The following is an 11,458-nucleotide window of genomic DNA, read 5'->3' on the forward strand; positions in this document are numbered from 1 at the left end:
TGGGCATGATCCAGATCAGCAGGAAGTGAAGAAGTTCTTCACAGTCCACCTATAAATATGGAGTAGGCCACACTCCTGAGAAAACACTGCTAGAGTTGTGTCCTGAGTAAGGGGTTACACTCCACCCTCATTTTCTTATCCCTCCCTGGCTGCTCACCACAGATCCCATCAGGGAGTTGTTTGCATTATGCTAGGTCACGTCATAAAGAAAGACTCAATTGTCAAACTACTGAGAATCTTGATCAAGTCCAGTTGATGCAAAACAGATCTATCACAATTAGTATGTTCTGCCAAAATAAGCTTAAATCTAGTAACCAAGATACAAGTTATATGAACATGTATACTTTTAATTTATCAAGCTATACTCAAATGCTCCCTAATATATCTCAGACACTGTCTTCAGCCCTGAGGACAAAGCATTTTACAAAGTCAATCCCTGCAGTCATAAAGTTGATACAGTCGGTGAGGAATGAGCAGGGGGAGGGTCCTGTGCTCACCTTGCAAGTCCCCAGAACAGTAAGAAAAGTAGGGATTTCAGAGTGAAATCTTTGTGTGAATTATTTTCTTTACCTTGAACCTGTGTGATTTTTTGCAAGTTAATTTACCTCTTTTCCACCGGTTCCTTTGTTTTCAAAGTGGACTAGGCATTCAAGGAGGTATATTGAAAGAATAATGTGAGGTAGGATATGTTAAGAGTTTAGAGTATAAGTGTTTCCCAACAAGTGTTTCTGGATTCTGTTTCTCCATATAAAAATATAAACAAAACAAATGTCCCCAAAACCATCTTATCTCTAGCCTAAACTTTAGAAGCACAAATAGGAAGGGAGACTTACTGGATAAAAAGCAACTGCTACCCAAACTGAGCTAGGTTGACCCCTCCACTGAAGAATGTAATACTGGGGACAGCACTGAAGATATTGCGCAGGGAGAGTGGCGGGTCTGTTCAGACCACATGGGTGCATACTAAGACGGGAGAGAGGGAGAGAGAGAGAGAAAACCTCTTTATGGCCCACCACGCCCTGAGGATGATATCCCTGCTCAGAGCAGCCAAAGCACAGAGAGGACCATAGCTGGGGGCCGGCCACACCAGGAATATGACAACCCTTCAAGGACCCACAACACATAGGGGACAGCACAGGAGGCATTGTGTGTAAAGGGTGCCTGGTCTGCCCCACACACAGGCTGAGAAACATGGAGGGCGTTCAACAGGGCAGTAAGGGGAGCAAAGTAACCAAGTCGCCGAGGAATCCTGAAAATAGACTTCTGACTCAGAGGACAGGGCTTGGTACCTCATCAGATCAATTGGAAAACATTCATAAGGTCAGCAGACAGACCTGGAACTATTTATAGGCTTTTTGTTGTTGTTTGTCTCTTTTTCTTTCTTTCTTTCTCCCCTTTTACTCTGTCTATTCATATAAAATAGGCAGGATAAACAATCCCGAGGAGAAACCAATAGATCGGTGTTTCTGGGGTGGACATGGGAGAGTTAGGGGCAAGAAGGGGGAGCAGGGAGCCAACAAACCCAGGGGCAAAGGAAGAACAAAAGATCTAAAAGTGCTGGTGTGGAGGGAATGGAATGCCGGTGGGTCTGATGAAGTGCAATGCGACTGAGAAGAATTACTGAGGGCGAGCATGAGCGTGGAACAGGAGGAAGGTGAAAGGAAATAGAGGAAAGAACTAGGAGGCAAAAGCTATTGATAGAGGTATAGGTATAAGCATGTACATATGTAAATATATTAATTTATAATGATAGGGATATAGGTCGACGTACACATATTTATATGTTAAGTATTAAGGTAACAGATGGACTTTGGGCCTTTACTCAAGGCCTCCCTAAACACAAGAGCACTTGTTCTAATAACCTGGCACTCTTTGATACTCACCTTCCCAACACGATTGCTGAAGACAAAAGGGGTGCCTAGGCATATGTGGTGAAGAAAGCAGAGAGTGCCTGGATATCAAAAGATATAGCATCTGCGCTCTTAAAGCTGGGGTCCTAAAGGCTTGAAGTGCAACAAGAGGCCATCCACCAGAGAAGCAACAAAGCCCACATGCAAGAAGCACACCAACCTGTATGATCATCAGGTGTTGATGGGATCACGTCATCAGGTATAAAAAGATCCAAAACAAACAATTATATCAATGCAAATGAGGGGGGGTCAGAGTGGAGACCCAAAGCCCATCTGTAAACAATTGAACATCCCCTCACAGAAGGGCCTCAAGGAAGGGATGATTCAACCAGAGTGCAATGTAGCACGGCTGGAACTCACAACATTCCTCTACTTCCAGAATGCTTCCTCTCCCTCCACTCCCCTCCACCACTATCATGACCCAGTTCTACCTTACAAATCCAGCTAGACCGGTGTACATACATTGGCACAGATAAGTGCTCTTGACACGTGGAATCGGACAGATAAGCCCCTCAGGAACAGTAGTGGAAGTAGCAGTACCATGAGGGTAAGGGGAAGAAGGGGGGAGGGGGTGGTGATAGAAAGGGGGAACTGATCACAAGGTTGGATATATAATCCTCCCGTGGGGGGCAAATAATATAAATGTGGGTGAAAGGAGACAACAGACAGTGTAAGATACAAAATAACAGTAATAGTATATAATTGATCAAGGATTCACAAGTGTGGAAAGGTGGGGCAGGGAGAGAAAAAAAGAGGAGCTGATACCAAGGGCTCAAATAGAAAGAAAATGTTTTGGAAATGATGATGACAACATATGTACAAGTGTGCTTAATACAATTGAAATATGGATTATTATAAGATCTGTAACACTGTAAGAGACCCTCAATAAAATGATTAATAATAGTAAAATAAAAAATAAGTGCAACTTTTGCTTTCATTAGAAAGTAAATGAGAAATTTCTAGTACCAATAATCCATGGTCCTTTGAGGTATCAGTGGAGCCTGAATTAGTTAGGTATTGGTAGAACTTGCAGCTAAGTTGCACTTAGTTGCTAACTTAAAGTTTGGTAGTTCAAATCCATCCAGCTGCACCACAGAATAAAGGCCTAGTACTCAACTTCCATGAAGATTGCAATCAGAAAAGCTCAATGGAGCAGAGCTATTTTGTGACACATGAAGTCGGTCTGAGTCAGAATGGACTTGGTGGCAATGAAGAGAGCAAAGCTGCGGTGCTGACATTTGTGTAAGGTTTAGGACAGACTCAGATACATGACACACTTTCAAGAAACACGTATTTATAACTGAGATAGTTAAAAAATTATGTGCCAACCTAGCCGATAAACACATGTGGGGTTAATTGAAGAGTGGAGCGATAAATGGTTTGGTGAGCCTCGCCTTTCTAGTTCTTGGGTCTCTTGCTTTGTGATGGTCAGACCAGGGTGCAGCTGCCTTAGTCAGTTTCCTGCGTCAGCTGGCAAGGCTCACTTCCTGCAAGACATCCCTGAGGAGAAGCCACATGGGCCTACCCTGATGCAGCCCTGGGCGCTGGAGAAGCGGCATGGAGACCCCTGCCAGAGCTGAGATGCTTACATGCTCACTGATTCGGCTTTCCTCCTGCAGTCATTGCATGTGTTTTGTGAGATGGAGGAGGGCTTTGTGGATTGGTGTTGGACATATGGGTTAATAGGTTAATGTTGGACTTGTGGGCTTGGGCAGCACTGGGTTGGGATGTTTTCTTGATGTGCACTTAATCTTTCTATAAAACTCTCTCTTATACATGAGTTTCTGTGGATTTGTTTCTCTAAAGTACCCAGACTAACACGACAACAAACAATGGGCTTAATGTTTTCCATATATGAGGGACTTTAAAATTTTCAATTTCCCGATTCATTTTAATGAAATGCAAAGATAATTTTTGAGCCCCTCTCATGATGTCTCATTTATTGCTACTAATAGTTTTATATTTCATATTTCACAAATGGGAAATTTTAAACCAAGAATGATTAAGTAAAGCATTTAAGCCTGAACTAGCAACGGTATCAGGAGGGAGTAAGCGCTAGAGAAAGTAAAGTAGACGACGGGGGGAAGAGGCACACCCTCAAGGTGATGTATGGATACACCAGTAGCTACAACAACGGGATCAAATGCAGCCTCCAAGGACTGTGCAGATGGCCCAGGATGGGGCAGTATTTTGTTCTGTTCTCCGTAATGTCACCCTGAGTCAGAACTGACTTTATGGCACCTAAGAAAAACAACAACAACAGGAGGAATAATTGAAATATTGGCCAAGGATAAAAACGCATTACTCTGCACCTGAAGGTGCTCTTCCTTTGAGGCCAATTTCAATCTTCAGGGAATAATCTCCAGAATTCAAGGAGTGTCTCCTTTCTGAAAATAGGGGTAATGATTATTCGGGGGAAATAGAGATAAGTGGTTTAAAATCAGGAAAAGTGTGGGTCAGGACTGCACCCATTCAGCTACTCCGACTTTCTGCATGTTGATCGTGACAGATAGGTTTTGCTTTAAATTCACTGGGCCAATTGTTTGGTAGTAATCCCCCGTGATGTAATCTAATACAAACAAACAAATAGCAGAGTCTATTTGGAAAACTCTAGGAGTGTTAAAATAGAGGTGATTTGACCTGGTTTTCAGCATCTTTATTTAATTACTCATCTTTATACTGCAATGAAGGAAATTTCTAACAGGTTCTCCCCCCACCCTTTGGATAAAATGCAAATTCAGAAAAAAAGTTAAAAGTTATGAAGGCAAACATTATAAAAATATTTTAATAAACTCTATTAAAGTCTTCAATATGGTTAGGAAAAAATATTTAAGGTATTTAGTTTTAAGTAACCAAGTGATTGTAAAGCATTTTTGCCAATTTTAAACAAATTGATTAAGATTCTTTTTCTTACGTTTAACTGATAACTCTCCTCAAATGAGAACATTACGTGCAAATGTAGCTACTTCTTTCTCCGTGTGAAAATATTTGGTATTGTTTAGTTTTGAGGAAGAATAGATGATCGTTTTCCTTCTGGTAATGCGTAGTGGGGGGGAAAGAAAGAACTGTGTATGAGAACAATACAAAGAAACAAAACCGTTTATAGGCTTACTGTCCCAAGTCTGAGCTGCAAAGTAATGTATTTCTTTCACGCTCACTCACTACCAGCGTCGACTCTGACTCATAATCACCCTATAGGACAGGGTAGAATTGTACAAACCCTTGTGTTTGTGGCATGGAGTGGCTAGTAGTTTCAAACTGCTAAATTTCAGTTACCAGTCCAACACATAACCCACTACACCACTACAGCTTCTCTTTAAAATTCTTAGGAGAGTTGTTTTCATTATAAATTAATTTCACAATTAAATATCAAACTTCTAGAGAAATTCCATCCTCTCTTGACTTTTCATGAAAATATTTTTCCAGTAATACTAATGTTTTTTTTAATCATTTTATTGGGGGTTCACACAATTCTTATCATAATAGCAACTGGAAACACAGGGAATCCTGGTCAAATGACCCCTTCAGGACCAGTGGTGAGAGTGGCGATACCTGGAGGGTAGAGGGAAGGTGGGGTAGAAAGGGGGAACCGATTACAAGGATCTACATATAACTTCCTCCCTGGGGGGTGGAAAACAGAAAAGTGGGTGAAGGGAGACATCAGGCAGTGTACAAGATGACAAATAATAATTTATGAATTATGAAGGGTTCACGAGGGAGTGGGGACTGGAGAGAGAGGGGGAAAATGAGGAGCTGATATTAGGGGCTCATATAGAAAGCAAATGTTTTGAGAATGAGGATGGCAACAAATGTACAAATGTGCTTGGCACAATAATACTAATGTTTTATCTAATTAAAAGCAACATGTAGAGTTGATTCCAACTCATAGGGACCCTATAGAATGGAGTAGGAAAATCCCATAAGGTTTCTGAGGCTCTAATTTTTATAGAAACAGACAGTTTCTTCTTTCTTCCTCTGAACAGCTCGCAAATGTGAGCCATCATCCTCTTTTTTAGGAGCCCGATGTTTAACTCATGGCACCACTAGGATGCCTATTGTTTTCAAAGATTTGTAGTAATAATAAATTGCTTAAAAATAGAAATTCGGGTAGGTGTAACAAGGTTTTCCAGAGGCGTCCCTAGTCTAAGGTTATAGCCAAGTTGTTAGATATTTTAAACCTTTTTTTTTTTAAACATTTTATTAGGGGCTCATACAAGTGTTATCGCAATCCATACACACATCAATTGTGTAAAGCGCATTTGTACATCATTCTCAAAACATTTTCTCTCCACTTAAACCCCCGACATTAGGTCATCATTTTTCCCCTCCCTACCCGCTCCCCGCTCCCTCATGAGCCCTTGATAGTTTATAAATGGGTATTTTGTCATATCTCTTTCTAACATAGCACCATCAGTTGATTTTTACTATCTAAACTTGACTACCCCCAAAGCCTTATTCCCATTTCCAAGTAGAAGAAAGGGTATGATCTCGTAGTATCTCATAAATTTTATTGTTCTGGCTTCTGAATTGTTGAAACAATAGTGATTGTATCCCCCTAAATTAATATAATGCTGCTGTCTCATCAGTACAATTATGCTGAGAAGCTATAAATTGCCCATTACTAGAGCAAGCAACATCTGTCCCAAACTTTAATCCTGAGCTCATACAGAAAATGGGGAAATTTTCTGAAACTTGTATATAATTATGTGGTCAAGGTTGAAATTACTAATGAATATCTATTTGACACCCAGCTTTTATGAGGAAATTAATATGATTTGAAATTTTTATGTGTATTGATAAAGCATTAACTCTGGCAAAATTTAGCTTTGTCACTTTCAACATTGAAATTCAAACTGAAAATTGAATGTTTTGATTTACTGTCAATAAAAAATAGGATTCTAACATAGGTTTAATTATAGAAAGAAATTAATGTGAGTACTCTGCAGCGATTGCACCATTTTACGCAAGAAATGTTTACTAGTCTGGTACAATTAACCCTAGTTTTACAATGGGGTCACGAGCTCTCGTTTCATTCCCCAATCACTACAGGGCCCTGAAGGAACTGTAGCCAACCTGTACTCTCGAATAAAGCAATCCAGTTTGGGTGTTTCTATTATAGCAGTACTAGAAAACTAAGACACGGTTTTATTAAGGACACTCAAAATTGTTCATGGCTTGCCCATTACATTGAGGGCACTGACATTTTTATTGGTGTGTTCACGGTAAAACAGAGAATGAAAGCCTTGCTGTCTCATGCTAATACCACCTTCTCATATGCTCCAATATTTGAATTTGGTTTGTTTTTCACTATACTGTGATTGAGTTCCGTCCTCTCATTGGTCCAGATACCTCGTTTTTCCTAGATCTGTGCCATCACAACCAATATTTTATTTTTCTGACCCCATTCTCTCCTAGATCCTGACATGGTACATGTACACTGTATGTCTATCATGATACAATATCTTTGCTATGATCTTAGGACTGTCCTCTAAAAATCTTTCCCACACCCACCTTCAGTGGGCATAACTTTGTATTCTTGTGGCTTACTTTACTCCTTTTTTGATATACCAGGGTTGTATGTCTGACCAAGATGGCATCAGATAAATGCATTTTAAAAATATATATATTATTTTGTGATTTTTAAATTTTATTTCAATATTATTGTACGGTATATAATAATTTGCAACTGTTGTCATTCAGCAATTTTATGACAGTGATAAATATTGATAAAAGCGCATGTAGGGATTTTTTCCTCATTTTCTCTATAAATAATGATTTGGGTGAATATAACACATTTATAGCCATTCACGTTTTGTATGTTTCCAGTTGTCTATTCTTACAATTCCACATAAACACATTTATTCAGGACACTTCCTGAGATATTTGAGAAGAAAACTGTCTAATCCTTAGGCATTTTCTGAAATTACTACTCACCAGAATATGTTATAGAGCAAATTATTAGAAATGGCAGTGTTTGAAATCATAGCCCCCACTTCTCAGATATTGCATATAGACTTCATGTTGGCTGTATTCTGTTTCAGATTCTTGGGCTCTTATCATATTTTCACATTTCAGGGCCTAGTAATAAGAGCTTCCCATGCATGAGAAAGAACCCAAAAGCACCCTGGTATGTAAAGCCTCGGTATAGTTTCCTCCACTCATGTTCTGTTAGTCAAAGCGAGTTACATGGCCATTGCTGACGCCCGAAGTGGGTAGTATTTTTCCTAGAGACAGGCATGAAAATCAATATATAATCTTTATGCAGAAGATAGATTGTAATGTTCATTATGAACAATAATACAATTCACTTTACAGACGTTTTTTCTAATATTTCACTCACTTCAATTATTTTTAATGTTTTATTTAGTAAATACTTCATTGAAGTAATTTGTCTTTCTATATAATTGTGTCATCTATATTTTAATATTCATTATAAAATAATATATGATACTTTTATCATTTATATAAATTATAAACTCTAGTTGGACACTATATTACCATGTTTTCCTAATTTTTGTCATATTACATTATATTTGGATAACTTTAAGAGATGATACAGAATTGTGAATCCGTTGAATTTTCTTTGGGGGAGGATCTTTGGGTTTAATTCTATTTACTGAATCTATAGGTTTAGGCTTTTTGCCAGATTTAGTAAGTTTCAGCTGATATCTCTTTGGCTATTGTTTCAGTCATGCTCTTTTTCTTCCAGCCTTTTGGTACTCCAGTAACACAAATGTCAGATCTTTTCTTATAGTTTTACTCATTTCTGAGGCTGTGTTGTTTTGCATTTAGTTTAATTTGTTTTAGTGTGTATTCTCCCTGTTCTTAACATCTGATCACCTCTATCTTCAAATCACGTAGCCTTTCCTACACCCTTCAATTAATGTTATTGAATATATCCATTGAAGTTTTAACATTGTTATTTTATTTTTCAGCTACAAGTTTTTCACTTTATTTTTTTATATCGTCTATTTCTTTGTTAAGTCTTTGTATTTCTTTACCGAGAGTTTCTATCTATCTAAGCATACTTCTAATTGTTTATTCAAATATTTCTATGATGCTGCATAAAATACCTGTCAGCTCTTATATTGGAACTGTCATCCCTTGGAGATTATTTTTTATTCAAGATGATATTGCAGGTTCCAGATAGGCTGAATGATTTCCAGTCGATACTGAACATTTTTGATATTATGTTATGAGACTGAATATTTTATCTGGCTTCTTCGGCCATTACTTTGGCAGGGTAAGGAAGAACATACCCTAGTTAGTGTAAAATATGAGGGTAAAAGTCTAGGCTCTCCATTTGCTCTTCCTTTGTAAGAGAGGTGGACTGCATCTATTGCTAGATGAGAGTAACTAACAATTCCGGCTCTCCATTTAGCTTCCACTCTAGACGGAAGAAAGAAGAATGCCTCATTAGTGTTCTAAATATGGCCTTCATTGATACTACATGGGATGCATTGTGTCTTCGTTGCTGCTGTTCATAATTAGTGAAAGTCTGACTCTCTGCAAGGTCTATTGATACAACTCAGGCAGTAAGGAAAAGGTCACTTTGTCACTGTTCTTTTTGAGACAATGTTCATATGTTCCTTGTGGTCTCTAATGACATCATCCGTATGCTGCCTCATTACTGGTTGATGATGACGAAAGTTCTGGCTCCCTGGTCGGTCTTCTTTGGTGTCCACATGGTGGGGACATTGGGAAACCTCTTATTAGTATGGGGGGGGTGAAGAAATTAAGATCCCTACTTTGTCCTTGCTTGCATGGCTAAGAATGAGTACATTGTATGGAGGTGGGTGGGGGGTGGATGTTTTTCCCCTGTGACATTTGATTGAAATAAAATGTTCATGATCTACATGTTGAGTATCTTGCTAACATGTGCCTTTCAGGTATGTTTCTAAATTATGAACTATGTTGCCACAAAAATTATTGATAAATGTGTGTCTATTTTTTTAAGAATTTTTGCAATCAAATTAAATTATTATTTAGACTTCTGATAAGAGAAAATTATTTCAACACACATGGAAGATGAATTATTTAAAACAATTTATTATTATAGTATATGATTCTGTCCATAATGATTTTAGTGGCTAATTCCTCAGAATTGGACAATCTATTCCTTCTTTGTAGTCTGTCCTTATTCTGGAAGCTCTGCTCAAATCTGTTCGTTGTGAGTGACCCTACTGGCATCTGGAATATCAGTGAAATTGTCTCTAGCATCACAACAACACACAAGCCACCCCAGTAGGACAAACTGACTGACAAATGGTTGAAAGTGGGGAGGACTTGAAGCAATCTCTGATGAAATTCAAGGATTGCATCCTTCAATCTGGATAACAAAAACACAGAAATTCTCACAATGGAATAAGTAGTTAACATTACGGTAAAAGGGAAAAGATTGAAATTGTCAAGGATTTCATCTTGCTTCTATCCATAGTCAATGCTCTTAGACACAATTATGAAGAGATTAATGAATTGCAGTGGGTAAATCTGCTGCACAAGACCTCTTTAAAGTGTTGAAAAGCAAGGATGTTATTTTAAGGACTAAAGTATGCCTGATCAAATTCATGGCATCATCAGTTACCTCATATGCATGTGAAAGTTGGATAGTGAATAAGGAAGACCACAGAAAAATTGAAACATTGGAATGATGGCTCTAGTGAAGAATGTTGGATGTTGGATGTATCATGGACTTTCAAAAGAACAAAAAAACTCTGTCTTGGAAGAAATGCATTTAATTAATAGATAGATATCTATTAGATATGAATTAATTATAATTTAATTACTATCTAAATAATTAATAGCTATCCAAAAATATGAGTACATTAACTTAGAAGCACAGTTTTGTGCTGTTTGGTAGACTGGCTACAGTGAATGCCTTTTTGTTAGATGATTTTCAAAATGGGAAAGAAGGAAACTCAATCTTGTAACAAATTGCGGAGGAGAATGGCAAAGAAACCTTGACTAAAGAGAGGTCTCAAGTAAACATTGAGAACTATATGGAATTGAAAGTCAAATAATATTTTCCAAATTGCATATGCCTTCTCAGGTATCGTGCGATAACAGCCCATTTCAAGCACTGCCAGATCCACTGCCATCAGGTCAACTGGGACTTACATTGATCCTATAAGAAACGGTACAACTCTTCTATGCCAAATACACATTTGAAGAAAGCATGATTAAGTTACATGCTATTTATTTTGCTTTCTTTACTTGTTCATAAATAGAATATGGCCTAGAATAAATATTTCATCCACAAAAACTATACCAATTAGTCAGTCTTAGAATTAATAAACTCTGGATTAATATGAATATAAAGAAAAATAGAGTAAATAGTCTGGATTTGAAAGAACACTATGTTATCTAAAATTGGAATTAAATGATGCAAGGCAATCACTGAGAAAATTAAATAGCAAATTCTTCTTATCTGCTACTTTCTTGATAAAAATGTTATTAAAATAGCATTATGTAGTAACGATGAAATATACAATTTTCCTCTGATTCTTAAATGCTTCCTCCACCCCACTACCATGATCCCAATTCTACCT

Source organism: Echinops telfairi, unplaced genomic scaffold (assembly GCF_000313985.2).
Source record: "Echinops telfairi isolate 266 unplaced genomic scaffold, ASM31398v2 ScPeMD7_5868;HRSCAF=6743_1, whole genome shotgun sequence".
Classification (NCBI taxonomy): Eukaryota; Metazoa; Chordata; class Mammalia; order Afrosoricida; family Tenrecidae; genus Echinops; species Echinops telfairi.